This window comes from Lagopus leucura, unplaced genomic scaffold, assembly GCF_019238085.1.
Source record: "Lagopus leucura isolate 7727_CA_CO unplaced genomic scaffold, USGS_WTPT01 Super-Scaffold_741, whole genome shotgun sequence".
Taxonomy (NCBI): domain Eukaryota; kingdom Metazoa; phylum Chordata; class Aves; order Galliformes; family Phasianidae; genus Lagopus; species Lagopus leucura.
In genome coordinates this window covers 11,734,498-11,750,935 of record NW_024962256.1, presented here as the reverse complement: position 1 = coordinate 11,750,935, position 16,438 = coordinate 11,734,498, and the positions used below count along the sequence as shown (strand labels likewise).

The window sequence follows — 16,438 nt, the reverse complement described above, 5'->3', positions numbered from 1 at the left end:
GACTGCTCTGTGCTGCCGCCGTGAACCTCAGCATTGCTGGGTTGGTGAGCAGTGAGTAACAGAGCCCCAGCAGCACTGGTAGGAGAACAGCCTGCGACAGCACGGCGTGGGGTGGCCTTCTGCAATGGCACAGCAGTGTGGAAGAGGACTGTGCCAGCGCACAGAAGTGCACCTGCAGCAGCTGAGGAGCACTGCAGCGAGCGCCCTGCTCCGCTCCAGCCGTTACATCTCCATCAGCAGATACTGAAAGGAACACAGGAAATATCAATATAATTATGCAGCCTTTGTATTGCACTGCTCACTGCCGTGATTGGGTTCTGGTGTTTTTTGTGGCTGTTTTGAAGGGGCTCGCAGCACAGTCACTGCAGTTTCTCTTCCCCTGCAGCAGTGGGCCCTGTGGTGAGCTGCCCCAGCACTCAGCTCTGGGCACACAACCCCTCTTGCTGCTCTTTTATTTCTTTAAAACATTCTCCCCACAGAACCCAGATTCCTCCAGAAAATAGTGGAACCCAAAGCTCACCACAGGGCTCCAGCTGCATCCTCACTTGTTGTTCCAACGAGATCATCGTTCTGATTCCTTCTTGCAGCTTCCCTGAGCACACATGGTGCAGGGAAGCACCCAGCCCTGCTGCCCAACCACAGCACAACCAGAAGGAAGGAGATCAGCCCCATCGCTGGGAATGTCTCACTCCAACCCCAGCTCACATCAAATGAGGATCACGGACTGAATCTATGTCTAGATTTAAATTTCCTGACTGGAAAAACGTCACTTTTGTTTCAGATCAGCATGGGAACAGCCCAGGGCAGCCAGGGCTGTGAGCAGCCTCTCTGGGCCAGGCACCAACTCCGAGCCCATGGCCGGAGCCACACACGTCATCACTCAGTGCCTGCAATAAGCCCTGTGGCAGACCAGCAGGCTGGGTCAGCTGTGTGGTTCAGGCTGCGGAGCTCCCATGGCAGCAGGCAGAGCATGACAGGAACGCAGTTGGCCTGTGCTGGATGCCCACCTTGCTGTGATGGAGAGGACGTGGCGCAGAGCCAGGCTCAGCACTGCCCCGAATCACGCCAGTAAGGAAAGCATGCAGTACTCAGATGACCATGAAGAACACATGGCCTCAGCTTCCAGCCCTGGGGAGCCTCAGTGGTTATCGTTCAGCCTCCACATGCCATTTTGCTTTCTCTTTGGGAGAAAAAATAGGCAAAACGTATCTGCTGCTCAGAACCAAAAGTGGAATAGAACACCAAGAACTTTGTTTTGGCAGTAAGACACATAAAATACTGTCTTCGGTGAATCTGCAGAAACATTTATAGCTCCCAGCACAACTGTGTTGCCCCCAGCCCCACATCAGAGCTCCTAGGCTGGGACCGGACCTCCCTCGTACAACACTCCAGGCATCAGGGCTGAGACAGCAGTGTCTCTTGGTCCTTCAATGTAGCAAGACCTTTTCCCCCACCCTTTCAGTTCACTTTGTCCATTTCTGTATTAGAATAGGAATGGACAGGAGTGAGGGAGTGGGGCCTGAGTGAGGAGCAGGAGCCCAAGGGCTCAAGGGTGGTGGAGAATAAGTGGGGTGGGAGGGCAGCCTTGGGGGCTGGGCAGTTCTGCACCAACCACAGCCCCTCGGGATACCAGTTCTTGCTTTTTAAAATCTATAGAAAAGTACATAGAAAACGCATATTTACCCATGATATCTGAAGTTTAATATTTACGTTGGAAGTGGTTTTGTTCATAAAATACAAATCTGCAACCTACAAGCGACTGCCAATTAAATTTCCGTGTCTGTATCTGAGATTATAGACAGAGATTATTTTTCCATCTAAATAATCTATATCTTAGCAACAAACAGGGCTACTTTCCAAAGCCAAACGCTGCGTTTTAACGGTGGTCAGGGGATGCTGCTGTGCAGCTCTGCTGGTTGGCTCCCAGCACCGCCAGCCCCCTCTCCCATCCCCCCATGCACACTCACACTCTGGATTTCACCCCAGTTCTGTAGATTTAAGAAGACGGAAAAGCTTCAGAAAGCAAACAGCCTTTAGCTGTGCGTCTGAACCGCTGGAACGCGCCATAAGAACGAGTCTAAATAAAGCTGTTGCTTCCAGCCGGCGGGGGAGCGATGCGCCCAGCGCCCCCAAATTCAGTAGGATTGCACTGCGGGGGCACAAGAGGGGCTGTGCTGTGCCTCAGGCCGGGCTGGGGGCACGGGGCTGCTCCTGCCATGGGGCGCGGGGGGCTGCCATCGGGGCTGGCACCGCGTATGCCTCGGAAAAGCCACGCAGCCGCGAGACAGAAACGCGACAGAACCCTTCTGCAGACAGAATCACACCTGCAATGCACTGTAAGGAGGTGATCAAATGGGATCAGCTGAGAAACGCGCTCAGCAGGGATTCCGAGCGGCGCTGCCTCACCTGCGCGCTGCCTCCGGCGCCGAGGGGCTGTGACTCAGCACAGGGAACAGCTTTTGATTTTTCAGATGGAACTTACCAAACCGTGCCAGCATTACGGGGAGGATCTGCTTCCTGCATCCGCCTCTCTGCCGGCCTCTCCGGAGGTATTTTCACTAAGCCCTCCCCATCTGGTTATGTTATGATGACGGGAGTCGGTTTATTTGGGGAAAATCAATTGCAAGCCTGCATGGGAATCAAGTGGAGCAAGACAGAAAAACATCCTCAACCTCTGTCTCTGCTGCGTGTAAGAGCAGATGCAGCATCTTATTATTAGCCATGGAGCTGTGTGACTAGGAGCAGCAACCTCCACTCTGAGCATCCCTTCACCACAGCCCCCTACACATGGGGAACACCTCATGGAGGGCAGGAGGGCTGGGGGCTCAGAGACAGCAAAAAGGAGCAGGCACCCGGTGAGCTGCAGGCATGGCTCTCTGCAGCTCAGGGCACAACCTGTGGCTGCCACTTCAGAGAATGCCACCTCCAGCAGGTGAGGAAGAAAACAGGTTGGCCTGTTCCAGTGCAAAATCCAGCCTCTCCATCTAATGCCAGCAGCCTGCCTTGTCAGGCAACACACAGCAAGATGTCATGTCCAGGTACATCGAGCTGCCCACTGAGGGGCCACAGCCCCAGGCCAGCTCCTGTGCTCCTTCCACTGCTAGCACAACTGACTCACAGCCACACTGCACATCTGCATGGATTCAGCATGCAGCCATTTATTCATAGAAACACATCATGGCTGGCTGGAAGGGCCCCTAGAGCCCCCCAGCCCCACCCCTGCCATGGGCTGGGTGCCCCCCAGTTCAGCCTGCCCAGGGCCTGGCCACGGCCTGGGGCTCCTCCAGGGATGGGGCACCCACAGCTCTGGGCAGCAGTGCCAGGGCCACACCACCCTCAGCAAAGAATTTCCAACTAGCATTGCATCGAAATCTCTCCTCTCTTGGTTTAAAGCTGTTCCCTTTTGTATCAGACCATGTAAAAAGTCACTCTCCCTCCTGTTTATATGCTCCCTTCAATACTGGAGGGCAGCAACGAGGTCTCCCCAGAGCTCTCCTTTCTCTGTGTTGAACACCCCCAGCTCCCTCAGCCTCTGTTTATTTAATGGCTTGTTCAAACCACTGAAATATTGAAGACCATCAGCTACAGCTGGGCAGTTGTTTATCACTGAGAGCTCTGAATACAGCGCTGCTTGGGGCCGACAGGCAGCTCCAGCAGCATCCCCAGCCCCTGCTGACAGCCACAGCATGTCCCAGTGCTCCTGGCAGCAGTGCTGCTGGGTTTGGGCACCACACGGACACAAACACTGGCCCCGCTGGTTGCAATGGGAGAATAGCACAACTGAGAGATTTAGAATGGATTCAGTGTGTGAATTAGTAAGAAAATAAAGAAATGAATATTTCATGGCACCTGGGAGACTGCAATGTGAATGAATACCTGGGGGGGGGGGAAAGGTTTTTTACTAACCTGAAGTGCTATAAAACCAGAATTTAAAGTAGTGGCTCTCCCAGAGGCTGTGCCCATGCAGCAGGGGGGAACACTGTGACTTCACAGCCACTGCCGTGTCCTGCAGCAGGGGTGGGAGAGATGAGGAGAAACTGCACTGTATCCATTTCTCCCACAATGATTTCGTGCATAGCCCAGCTCCTGACTGCACTGCTTTGTGTTAGACCCTCCAGGTGGAAATAAAGCATCTTGGTGTGAGCTAAATAGACATTTCCTTTGATCAAAGTTTGCCTCGCCTTCCTCCCTTTCTGCTTCTCTTTATAGCACGCTTTAAGGAGGAAAAACTATTTTGGTTTGATGCACACTTCTGGACAAATTTTTAGCACGTGTGCATGTCACTGAGAATAGAAAGCAGGTTCTGCGAGAAAAGAAGAGCCCACGTCTCATCGCCACGGGCAATCAGCCCCTGCCTGCCTCAATCCTGCTGCCAGGCACCACGGCCCTCATGCAGGAGGGGCTGCCTGCACCGTGCTCAGCCCCTGCTCAGGAACTCATGGCCACTGCAGCCTGTGGGGCTCCTCCTGCCCCAGCAAAGCTGAGCCGTGGGGGGACAGGAAGGCTCCTGACCAACAGGAATGCTGTGCCCTGCTGCTGTCAAAGCAGATGTTGTCCCTTGGCGTCAACTTAGCATCAGATAACAAAGAAAAGTTCTGATGCCTCTTGCTTCTGAAGTAGATACGGTAGAAAGCAGAACAAAACCCCTGTGTCTGAGATCAGAACTACAGATATTTCGGAGTCCAAGCAGAGCGCAGCACCGCACGGCTCTGCTTTCCAGCCCTCGTCTCACAGATGAATCATCACAACAGCCAGGCACACGTTTCTGAAAAGCAGCCTAACGCAGGGTGCCTAGGAGTTACTGCACAGAGGCATTTTTGGAAGAAAATGGCCTGGAACTGAGGCACCGTGGAGGCAGTTCAGCAATGCTGTGACCCCCAGGCGGTCCCGCTTCCTCCGCAGTGACTTGAAGGCACAGAGCACATCCAAATCCCTGCTTTCCACTTCCACATGAAAATGGCAGCAATAAAATGATTGCATGCTTATCACAAGTGCTTGCTGTTGATCTCACCCGAATGGCTGACACCCAAGTTTTTGCAGTAATAAAGCAGGGACTTCAGTGGTCATAACATGAAGTATTTGGACTTGGACAAGTCAAGCCGGTGCTTGGAACTTTGAGAAAACTTCAGAGACCTGAGTTTGCACATTTGCTACTTTAAACAGTGAGTCACATCAACGTGAATTGGGCATCTGCAAAATGATTTCTTATTGATGGCCCTCAGCCAGAAAACCAAAGCTAAGTTTAACGAGAAGTTACTGCTATCCAGAGTTGCCTTTTTTCAATGGCATCTGAAGTTTTGCAGGTTCTCACCCACTGCTCTCCAAGCTGTCAGTGGGAAGTGGCCTGTTGTGTGCTAGCATTCTGTGTTCCTGTCTGTAAGGAAACGGCCCCATCTACATCAGTGCAAACGCCTGGGTGCTTTGGGCAAAATAGTAATCACTGCTGTTACTGAGACAGAACATTTCATGCATATGGTGCTGATCTCAGTGGTCAAATAAATAAATACATAAATTGTAAATAATAATTCTTAGAGGAGTGCTGAGATATCCTGAGTTACCAACGAGAGCTGTGAGAACGCCTGGGCTGTGAAACAGACAGATCTGTGTGCTCCAGGATGTGCCTGGAGCTGAGAGCAGCACAGGGACTGCAACAACAGCTCTCAAAATGAAAAGCAGAGCAGGAGACATTTCCAGTGTGCTTAAATCACAGCCCAGAGTTAGCAAACCGGTTCCTATAGGCAGCAATGTGTAAAGCAATGATAAAGGATGCTAAAGAAAACACAGAGATGAGGCAATGAGCCCAAGGGCTGGCTGGGGGCAGGAGCAATGCAGCTCATAGTTTCCAGGGCAGGCTTTATCAGTTGAATTACTTGGCTTCATTAAGTGCTGGTATTCAGTTATACCTTCAAACTCTGATCCATAGATATGCCTGTTTTTTTAACAAACCCTTGCATTTCTCACTCCCTGCCTTTCTGTCTTTCACTCCTGATCTGGAGATCTCCATGCACATCTATTTCTGTGCAGACATCCCTTCCCAGGAGGTACATCTACTCCTGAGCCGACTAATGCTACCTGATATCACTGTTGGTGGATTGACATCGAAATGTAAGGAGAAGGAAAAATATTCATGTCTGTATGATACCATCAGTGTCAAATGCAGCTGTTGAGTGACTCATTTGTAACCGACAGCAAAGATATTTCTTAGCAGGAACACCTATTTTCCTTCAGTTTCACACATTTATTCTCAATCCTGAGTTAATCAGCAACTTTCCCCCCTCACATACTGTTACTGCTCATAAATACAACCAAACATCCCTGTTGGCATCCGACCAGAAGGCCAGCAAGCAGAGCTGCCACGTTCAGATGGACACCCAACCCACTTCTGCTATGGAGAGCTGCCCCTTGATGGCAAATAAAGGGGCTGGTGCCAATAGCAAGCATCCTGCTTGTGGAGGCCATTCCGGATTTCCCCAAAGCACTCAGTGCTGGTGCTAAGCCACTCCTGCTGAGCATCTCAGCTCTCCAGATGATGGAAGAAACTGCTTACATCTTTTACATCTTTTTCTTTCCCATGAACTCTGCACAAATGGAAATCCCCCCACACACATTACTTCTTATCAAGAAAAGGGAATGCACTGCAGGCTGTAAGGATCATCTGCCCCCCACTTCTCACGGTGCTCCTCCTAAGAGGCTGCCAGTGACTGCAGAGTGAGCACAAGCCGTGCTGTAAGCCCAGTCCCCATCCCAAAGTCTGCTTTGTTTCCTTGCCATGCACACCTCTCCTAACACTACAAAGACGGGCACCTTGTGGTATCCTTCTCCTGAGCTTTCCATCCACACTATGGGGTGACATTGGGTCTACCCAAATAGGACCCCAGCCCCAGAGATGCTGCCCAGCAGCCGGGTACTGCACTGACCCAGCCCTTCCCTCGTGGGACAGCCCCAGCACATGCCAGCTGCTCCTCTTTTTTTCATCCTGCACATCTATAAGACTTCCCACTTACTTCTCCACTATGCTTTAATTTGGTTTGTGATACCCAGACCTCATCAGGCCAGGCCCCTACCAACCAAAGAGATCTGCAGCACCACCCTGTTCATAAGAGCTGCCCAGACCAACCCCAGCCAGGCTGTGCTGAACACCAGGTCAGCAGCTCCGTGCTTGCTGGGTAACTGACAGCCAAGGACGGACACTTGTGGGCAATCAACCTCTGTGCTGACAGCTGCTAAGCCAGGATGCAGCCTGGGGTGGCTGTGCACAATGAGATGTGTGCAGCGAGCCAGCTGAGTGCGCAGCTTCACAGCCCCACCAGTGGTCTGAATGGTGGGAGCAGTGCTTGTGAGCATGGCTGAACCCAGACAGCACCACGTCCTTTTCCTGTACCTCCTCTGTCTTTACCTCGGATGCAAACAAGCTAGAAGCAAACTTCCCATCCAATGCAAAAGCATTTCCCAGGAACCAGCGAGGCCATCTGGCCTTACCTAACATGCAGGAAGGAGTTTCAATATCAGCAAGTGAAGAAATAATGCACTGTGAGCAACCATTTCACTTTGCTACCAACATAAGAGGCAAGTAACGTAGAAGCACCAGTGAGCACCCCATGATCACCATGGGGATCTGCTGTGTGGGCCAAAGGCCACTTGTGCCTCGGGACCAGTTGGAAGCACAGATATCACAGCACGCCGTCACTGCAGCCCTGCACAGAGAAAAGGCTGTGACTGAAAATCGCTGCCTGCCCAACACACAAATGTGGCACCAAGGATGCGTGCAGAATTTTTTCCTATATGTAGAGGAAAAGCTGAAGCTTTGCCTTTAAGGCAGAGAAAGAGGTCTGTGCTTTGGGTGGTTACATTACATTTCCAGTGTGCCTTCACATTTCTCAAGAGCTGCCTTTGCTGATATTTGTTTTCAGATGGAGTAAGAAAATATCGCACACGAGAATGAGCCCCGAGTCTATAAAAAGCCAACGCTATGGAAGCAGCTGTGCCAGATTTAGAAGGAATGTAGAGAAGACATCTTATGAGCCACAAGAATAAAGAACTGGGTCAGTTCAGTGCTCTAGTTTATGTGAGCTCCCACATAAAAACATGCAAGCCATTAATATTCAGGTTTTATTTCTTAGGATGGGATTGGATGAGAGGTTTTCTCTAATTGTAAAACACCTCACTTGTGTTAGTGTTGCACAAGCACCAGGGTCAGTAGTGCTTTGTAATGCCATTAGTTCTTCTGACACATAAAAAGATACAAATTACTGCCTTCAAATAAGAGAAAACAAATTGGAATGTATCACGTTACATAATTTTCTCCATTTCCAGAACTCAGCCCCTCTTGTCTCTCTTTCGTCTGTATCTGCCATCCTCCCTGAATCTGTGCTCTGTGTGACAAGTAGAGATCAATCCTTCAGAATATAGGAAATATTGCATTCACAGTTCCCATGTCATCTTCATCTGCTTCCGATGGAGTTACCTTGTGATCCGACTGCATTAAGCTCACTTTGCCCTGACTGAGTGCCATGAAGCCCATTTAGAAAATGTCATTCTGATGTGCTGCCATAAACTTCCAGAAGTACGCAAGCAAAAGAAGGAAAAAAAAGAGATTATTTTTCACATTCGCATCTCAGCCACTCTAAAGGGAAAAACAACAACTATGAAATAATCATGCAGTCATGAAGCTGTTTGATAATGTTTAAACTGGAGGATTTCAAACGTTCTGCACGTGGTCCTGAAGATGCAGCATCCATGGCTTGGACTGTGGGTCAGTTCTAGGGTGCTGCTGCCATGCGCTGAAGTAAACATTGCTGAGGCTATAATTGGGGTGGGAATTCCTATTTGCTTATGAATCACACTGACATTGGTTTCTCTGCTATCTATCATAATACCAGAAAAGTCCTGGCTTGAGAGCAGCCCTGAGGAGAAGGATTTGGGAGTGCCGACTGATTACAATGCAACACAGCCAGCAGTTGCTCTCACAGCCCAGAAGGCCAACTGTATCCCGGGCTGCATCAAGAGAAGGGTGACCAGCAGGGCAAGGGAGGTGATTCTGCCCCTCTGCTCTGCTCTCGGGAGACCCCACCTGGAGCACTGCGTCCAGTTCTGGGCCCCAACACAAGGAGGACTGGAGCTGCTGGAGCGGGTCCAGAGGAGGACCACGAAGATGATCCGAGGGCTGCAGCACCTGCCTGCAAGGCCGGGCTGAGAGACATGGGGCTCTTCAGGCTGCAGAAGAGAAGGCAGCAGGGAGACCTTCTAGCGGCCCAAAAGGTGCCCACAGAAAAGCTAGGGAGGGATTTAGTGTAGGAGCATACAGCAACAGGACAAGGGGAAGTGGCTTTAAACTGGAAGAGGGTTGATTTAGACCAGAGGTTACAAGAAATTCTTCACTGTGAGGCTGGTGATGCACTGGAACAGGTTGCCCAGTGAGGCTGCGGATGCCTCCATTCAAGGCCAGGCTGGATGGGGCTGTGAGCAACCCAGGCTATGGGAGGTGTCCCTGCCTGCAGCAGAGGGTTGGAACTGGATGATATTTAGGGTCCCTTCCAACTCAAACCAGCCTATGGTTCTACGAAACGTGTGCCTGTCCTACCCAAACATCCACGCTGCCTGTCATGAACTGGGATGATGCTGTTGCTCACTGCCCAACCCAGTCCTCATTAGAGACGCTCCAGTACAACACCAGCTGTCATCCCACAGATGGATGTGTCCCTCTTCTGAGGCGCAGCTCGAGCTGTTCTCCTTCAGAAGTTACCAGCTGATGGTGGCTCCCTGCAGGCTGCCTGGGGCAGGCAGGGCAATGCGCGCTGCATGGTGATAGAAGTGGTGCTGAGGTCCTGACCTTCACGTTATCCATGTTTTAATGGGACTTCAATCTTGAGTTCTCCTGTGTGTGAGAATGAGCTGCTGGTTGGAGGATAGCTTCTGATTCACTTTTATCCAAAGGGAATCCAGACTGTGGATGCTGAGGCAATGCATAGCAAAGCACAAATGGGTATCGACAAGAGATTTGCTCTAAGAGTGCTGTCCTCTCCCCAGCTGGACACACCTTATCTCAAAGCATGGCTCATTTTCTATGGAGGCAACTGGAAAAGTAACCCGCTACGAAATGAATCAAAGAGCAATTTTAATGTAAAAGTAGTTAGAGCGCAAAGTATAGCAAAAAAAAAATTGTAAGTAGAGCCATGGGAATTTGAGTGTCAGAGCTCTATTAACAGCTAGTGCAAATCTGTGCATCTTCAGACACTTGTTCTCCCTCTGGCACATCCTGAGTCTCCTGGAGTCAATAACGCTTCTGACACTGATTTGGTGGCACCAGAATCAGGCTCTTTGCATGCAATGTCTTTTTAATTGAGTGCCACTAATACAGGATTTGTTTCAGATTTACATCCCAGTGAAATACAGCATGTGCCACCTGGGGTTGCTTAATGCTGCCCTGCACTGACAGTACGTGCCAGGGGACACATCGCTCTGCATCAGGGATGAGCACGACAGAACCGAGCAGTCCTCCAAAGAGAATCACAGAATCAGGGTAGGCCGAGTTGGATCACCGAGTCCAGCCCACAGAGAAGCATTTTTGTTATCGAAAGCCCAGCTTTGAATCAGTTCCACCTGTACCAGAAGTGCTGACACAGAGGAGCCGGGGTTGCCACAGGCTGAGGGTCTGCACAGCACCTCCTGCTGCACTCTGCACAGCTGAGCTCCCTGCAATCAGCACCCGGCCTCTTGCAGCACTCAGCTTTGGCTGTTGCTGCTGCGCAATCAGCATGTGCAAAGCACAGCAGCACCCCTGGGTTCTGGGTAGCATGGGGATGCCCAGGGCTCAGCCTGGCAGCTTGGGGTCAAGGCGTGGCTGCACCATGCTGAGATGGAGCTGAGCCCTGGGGCCAATCAAAGGAGAAAGCAGGAGACCAGACACTGTGCTTACTGTGCTTACGCGTGTTCCGTGTCTTGAACTGGCTGCTTTTCACTTGAGCAGGAAAAAACACGAGGTTCCCAGTTGCACTTGACCTTGCCAAGGTCAGATGACCACATGGCAGAACTGCCTGCAGAGCAGCGCAGCAGGAGCCCCCTGGGCTTACAGCCAACCAACGCGTTGCCAGGAGCCGCCGTGCCCAGCTGGGAGCCGTGCTGATGGGTGATGGACCTCCTCCCTCCCCACGGTCACCTCTGCCAGCAGACCCTGACCATATACTCCTGGAATAACGAGCAGTGGCTGCTGTGGAGCTGAAGGAGTGGAGGGGTTTTATTAAAAGAATGATGAGGACATCAGTCTCCTTTAGAGTATTTTCTGCTAAACTACATTGCACTCCTGAGATCTTTGGGATTTGGCCTATCTTCAGAAGACCTGACTGTCAGAGACAAAGGAAAACAGGGGATTACCTTCCCAGGTCAGAGCCCTAAGAGTTTGTGTGCTGTTCAACCACTGATAACAGCCAGCACTTAAAGCTCCGGGGACAAGTAAGCTCCCCTTTTCCTCAGCGTGAAGATCAATGCTATTAGCCTGGTCTGGAGAAATAAAGACGGGATTAAAGGAATGATTTAATTTGGAAGCCTGAAGCACAGCCCAATATCCAGCTGCTTTCCCACCACCTGTGTAGGTGCTGCTGTCTTCTGTCAGAGCCCCACAGCTGGCAGAGGGATGGAACCCACCTGTGCCCCAATCTAGGAGCTCCATCAATCAATCTACATAAGGATTCAGAACCTGCTTTTGCTTTGTTCTCCACTGCTGTTACATGAGAAGAGCTGCACCTGACACAAGGAAGGAGAAGAAATGTTTTAAAAAGAAAGCACTGTGAAGAAAGATCATTATTTAAAAGCCTCCACTTATCATAGAATGGCTTAGGTTGGAAGAAACCTTTAAAGGTCATTGAGCTCCAACCCAAAGGCATGGCCTGGCTGCTCCCTACCAGCTCAGGCTGCCCCATCAGGCCTGGCCTTGGGCACCTCCAGGGATGGGGCATGCACAGCTTCTCTGGGCAGTTCCAGCACCTCAACGCCCTCTGAGTAAAGAATTTCTTCCTAACACCCAACCTAAATCTTTCCTCTTTACTTTAAAGCCATTCTCCCTCGGTCCTATCTCCATTAGAGCACACAAAAGATGGGATACATGAGAGATACGGTTGGAAGAACAGTGAAATAAAAGTCGTATTCTTTGGGTCAGTTGACTGCAGTTGGGAACTTCGTAGAGATTTGTAGAGTAGGAGATGCCAGCAGCCACCGCTTCCAGGACATGTAAGAGGCAATGCTCCACAGGCGCACGGCTCCCCACACATCCCAGAGCAGAGGTCTCCTAACAGCCCCCTCAAAACGGCTGCTAACTTTTCCATCAGGCCCTCATGGCAGCTGCAGCTCTCCCTGCTGCAGGCACTCCTGTCCCCCATGGCCATTTCACTTGCCTTTGGGCCCACATCCCCGCTACCAAACGTTCCATTCCTGAGCGCTCTTTAGCACCAGCTGTGCTGACCAGGAACAGCAGAGGTGAAAGAAGCACTGTGTTAAAGCCACCGCAGGCCTGGCAGCAGGGAGCTCCTGCCTGCACACTGCTGTGCTGCAGTGCCTGCGCTCCTCTGGAGGTGTCACCAGCTGAGAAACAGCACGCCAAAGCCACTCTGGCTCCGGTGCATGTGATCCATCATTTCTGCCTGTTTCAGTAAAGGCACCACCGTGTTACTCGACAGGGACAGAAATGGCAGTGAGATGATGGGACTGACACCACGGGGGGAACAGGCAGCTGGGAAAAACCAAGTGCTTTCTCCAAAAAAAAGAAATCTGACAAGCAGCCCACAAGGTACGCAGTACAGTTCAGAGAACAGGATGTATCCAAATCAACAGTTTAATGATCCCAGGAGCCAGTTTCCCTCACGACAGCAATCCGTCACAGCCTTCAATTACCCTGAAGCACCAACGCTGCCGGCACCAGAGATGTCCCTGCAGTCCCAGCGGCTCCATCACACGCTACAGGGACGGCCGGGTCTGACAAACGCCGCAGCCGGGAGGTGCAGCCCCGGAGCTGAGCGCAGAGCCGCTCTGCAAAGGCTTTTCCGACACCCAAACCCGCGGCTGCTGCAGAGCAGGGCTGCGTTACCCACAGCAAACAGAAAGTGGTTGGTCAGGGAGGGGAATAAACGGCATCGAGTGGAAAACAGGGCGTTTGAAAACGGGTTCTACGAGGCCCGTAGGTAGCACGCGAGTCAGACATGGCATATATATGAAACCCATCAGGCACACACTTCCATACAGACACGGATAGGAACTGACCTTGCAGGCACGCTCCATCATGGTGCACGCTGCCCGCCGGCGCTACCTGAGGACACTGCCATTCCTCCGCACTCCGGATTAAAACCTGTGGGCTGTTCCTAGCGGGCAGATTTAAAGGGATTTTTTACCATAAAACTGCGGAAGGCAAAACCCAACAATCCATCCCCGCTGCGTAAGATTAAATTTTCCATCTGCGTCCTCTTGAACCGCGGAATCAGACGAGAAACCGTTCATCGGTGCGTCCGGGGGAGCATTTGGAGGACGGGGAAGGAAAGGGGAAAAAAAAGCAGCAGCATCACCAGGCGCTGAGAGCCGCGCGATGTGCGCGCAGCGGGGCGGGGCGGTGCGGGAGGTTGCGGGGGGGCTCGGAGCGCGGCGCCGCCCGCAGCCATTGCGGTGCTGCTGCGCATCGCAGCTCCCGGCGCCGGGAGCGGCATTTGGAGCTGAACCGCGGAGCTCGAGGCTCGGATCTCACGCAGGACGGGTCCCGTCCCAGCTCCTCTCGCAGCGCGGCTCGAGTTGCCGAGAAGATCCGGAAGGTGCGCGGGGCTGGAAGCAGCCGGCAGCCCGCGCGGCGTGCTGGGGGTGCGCAGGAACGCACGGCTGTGCGGAGCAAAGTGGGAATCGCGGCACCGTAGAATAAGTATCGTTTGAGTGGGAGAGGACCTGTAACGGCCGCCCGGTGCCACCCCTGCAGTGAGCAGGGACACCCACAGCTCCACCAGTGCTCAAAGCCCATCCCCTGCTCTAGGCTGTCTGCAGCGACCGCCCCCACCTCTCTGGGCAGCCCATGCAGTGCCTTGCTGTAACACACTTCTTCCCTATAGCCCTCTTCTAGTTTGAAACCAGTTCCCCCTCTCCTTCACAACAGCCCCAGCTCAACAGTCCATCCCCTTCTTTTTTACAGCCCCTCAGACGCCGACAGGCTGCTCCCAGCTCTCCTACAGCCTTCCCCTCTCCAGCTGCACAGCCCCAGCTCTCAGCCTGTCCCCTCAGGAGGTGTTTCACCCCTCGGCTCATTTGGGCAGGATCACCTCCGTCATCCTGCTGGCTGCACTGCTTTAGATGCAGCCCAGGATACAGCTGGTTTTAGGGCTGTGAGAGCACACTGCTGGCTCGTGTCCATCCAGTACCCAGGTCCTTTTCAGCAGGGCTGTGCTCTATCCTTACATTTCCCATCTTGTATGGTAGTGGAGCTTGCCATGATCCATGTGCAGATCTTACACTTGGACTTGAACCTCATGAACTTCATCCACTGCTCAAGCCTGCCTAGGTGCCTCTGTTGGCATCCCATCTCTTGGGTATGTTGGCCGTACCACACAGCTTGGTGTCACCCACAAACTGCTGATGGTGCACTTGATCCCACTTATATCCCAGTATTAAAGAGCACTGGTCCCAGTGGTGATTCCTGGGGGACGCCACTCATCACTGATCTCCATCTGGACACTGAGCCATTGACCAACAGTGTCTGGGTACAGTCTTGCAAACCAGTGCTTTATCCATCAAACAGACACCTATCAAATCCACCTCTCTCCATTTTAGAGAAAAGGATGCTATGGGGGACCGTGTCAGAGGCCTTACTGAACTCCAGACATCATTGACATCAGTGGCTCTTTCCCCGTTCATTGGTGCAGAGATGTGATCACAGAAAGCCATAAGTTGGTCAGACAGGATTTGCCCTTGGTAAAGCCATGCTTGTTCTCCTGTACCATAACCCTGCCTTCTGTGTGCCTTAGCATAGCTTCCAGGAGGATCTGCTCCATGATGTTCCCCAGCAGAGATGTGACACTGACAGGCAGGTGCAGCCTGCCTCAGCCCCCAGCTGGCTGGCAGTTTCTATTCACCCAGCTGCATCCATCACAGGTTTGCTCAGAGCACCCTGCTGCATGCTGCTTTATCAAGAGGAACAGATATCATAGCATTATAGAGCCACAGAATGGCCTGGGTTGCAAAGGAGCACAGTGCTCATCCAGCTCCAACCCCCTGCTGTGTGCAGGTCACCAACCAGCAGCCCAGGCTGCCCAGAGCCACATCCAGCCTGGCCTTGAATGCTTGCAGGGATGGGGCATCCACAGCCTCCTTGGGCAACCTGTGCCAGTGCCTCACCACCCTCTGATGAAAAACTTCCTCCTCATATCCAACCTCAACTTCCCCTGTGTCTCGGTTTAAAACCATTCCTCCTTGTCCTATCGCCATCCACCCCCACAAACAGCTGCTCTCCCTCCTGTTTATACGCTCCATTCAAATACTGAAAGGTTGCAAAGAGGGCTCCCTGCAGCCTTCTCTTCTCCACGCACACTGCTACACGTAGCACTGCCTTTGTTTGCCCATTAAGAGCACCAAAGGCACAGCACAACTCTGGCCCACGGTTTGCAGAATTCGTTGTCAAAGTCAGGGAATTGTTGGCACACAAAGAAATGGCAGCCTTTCCCAAAGCTTGATCTTAAACTTCAGGATTTGATAAGATACCTAACCCACAACTTGAGATATTTTTTTCCCGATTGTAATTGAATTTAATATCAAAGCACTCCTCCGCGCTGTTGAGCCAGCCGCTGTAGCACAGAGAATCAGAAAGGCGCAGAGGTTAAACGTAGCTTCTGGCCGGGAAGCAGCTTTGCAACATTCTAACAGCTGTGCTCACTTCGCTGTCGAATGAAGTTGCTGCGGTTCCCCACGAGGTGGAGGGAGCGCTCTCCTGTGCCCCAGGCCGGGCGGAGCGGCGCTGAGCTGTGCAGGAGCAGAACGGCCCTCGGCCCACGCTCACAGCCGTGCTGAGACCCGCGGGGCTGCCGCTGCTTCCAGAGCAGAGCGCTACAGAGGCTGGCAACCCCCGTCCTGCAGATTTGCTGTGGCCGTGAGCGGCCCAGCACGGAGATGGCAGCTGCCTCCTCCGCAGCTCCGCGCTCGGGCTGCCGGCGTTCCGCTCCGCAGAGCAGCGGCAGAGCTGCGCGCAGCCATCGGACACGACGCCTCAGCGGCACCGCGTGCAGCGGCCACTCTTTTGCTCGATGGCCCCGCTGTCTGCTCGGATGGTGCCACGCCTCAGGCACCCCTCAAAAAGAAGGAATTCATGCCCGTAATTAATTAATCGCCACCTGTAGGCTCCGTGCCGCCGGTCTGGGAGCTGCCAGGGTCGGTTCTGATACCAGCCCCCGCCCTTCTGCGGTCAGAAACGTTTCCGTTAGAAACG

The 16,438-nt window shown here is 52.4% G+C and overlaps 1 protein-coding gene across 1 annotated transcript in view; it reads right to left on the bottom strand.

The window, feature by feature from the left end:
* Positions 1 to 2,488, bottom strand: part of JAKMIP3 (Janus kinase and microtubule interacting protein 3) — a 39,419-nt gene extending 36,931 nt beyond the window's left edge. The window contains exon 1 of the mRNA XM_042863740.1: positions 2,407 to 2,488. The gene's annotated coding sequence lies outside the window, so the exon portion shown is untranslated. The remainder of the gene's footprint in view (positions 1 to 2,406) is intronic.
* Positions 2,489 to 16,438: the final 13,950 nt, after the last annotated feature.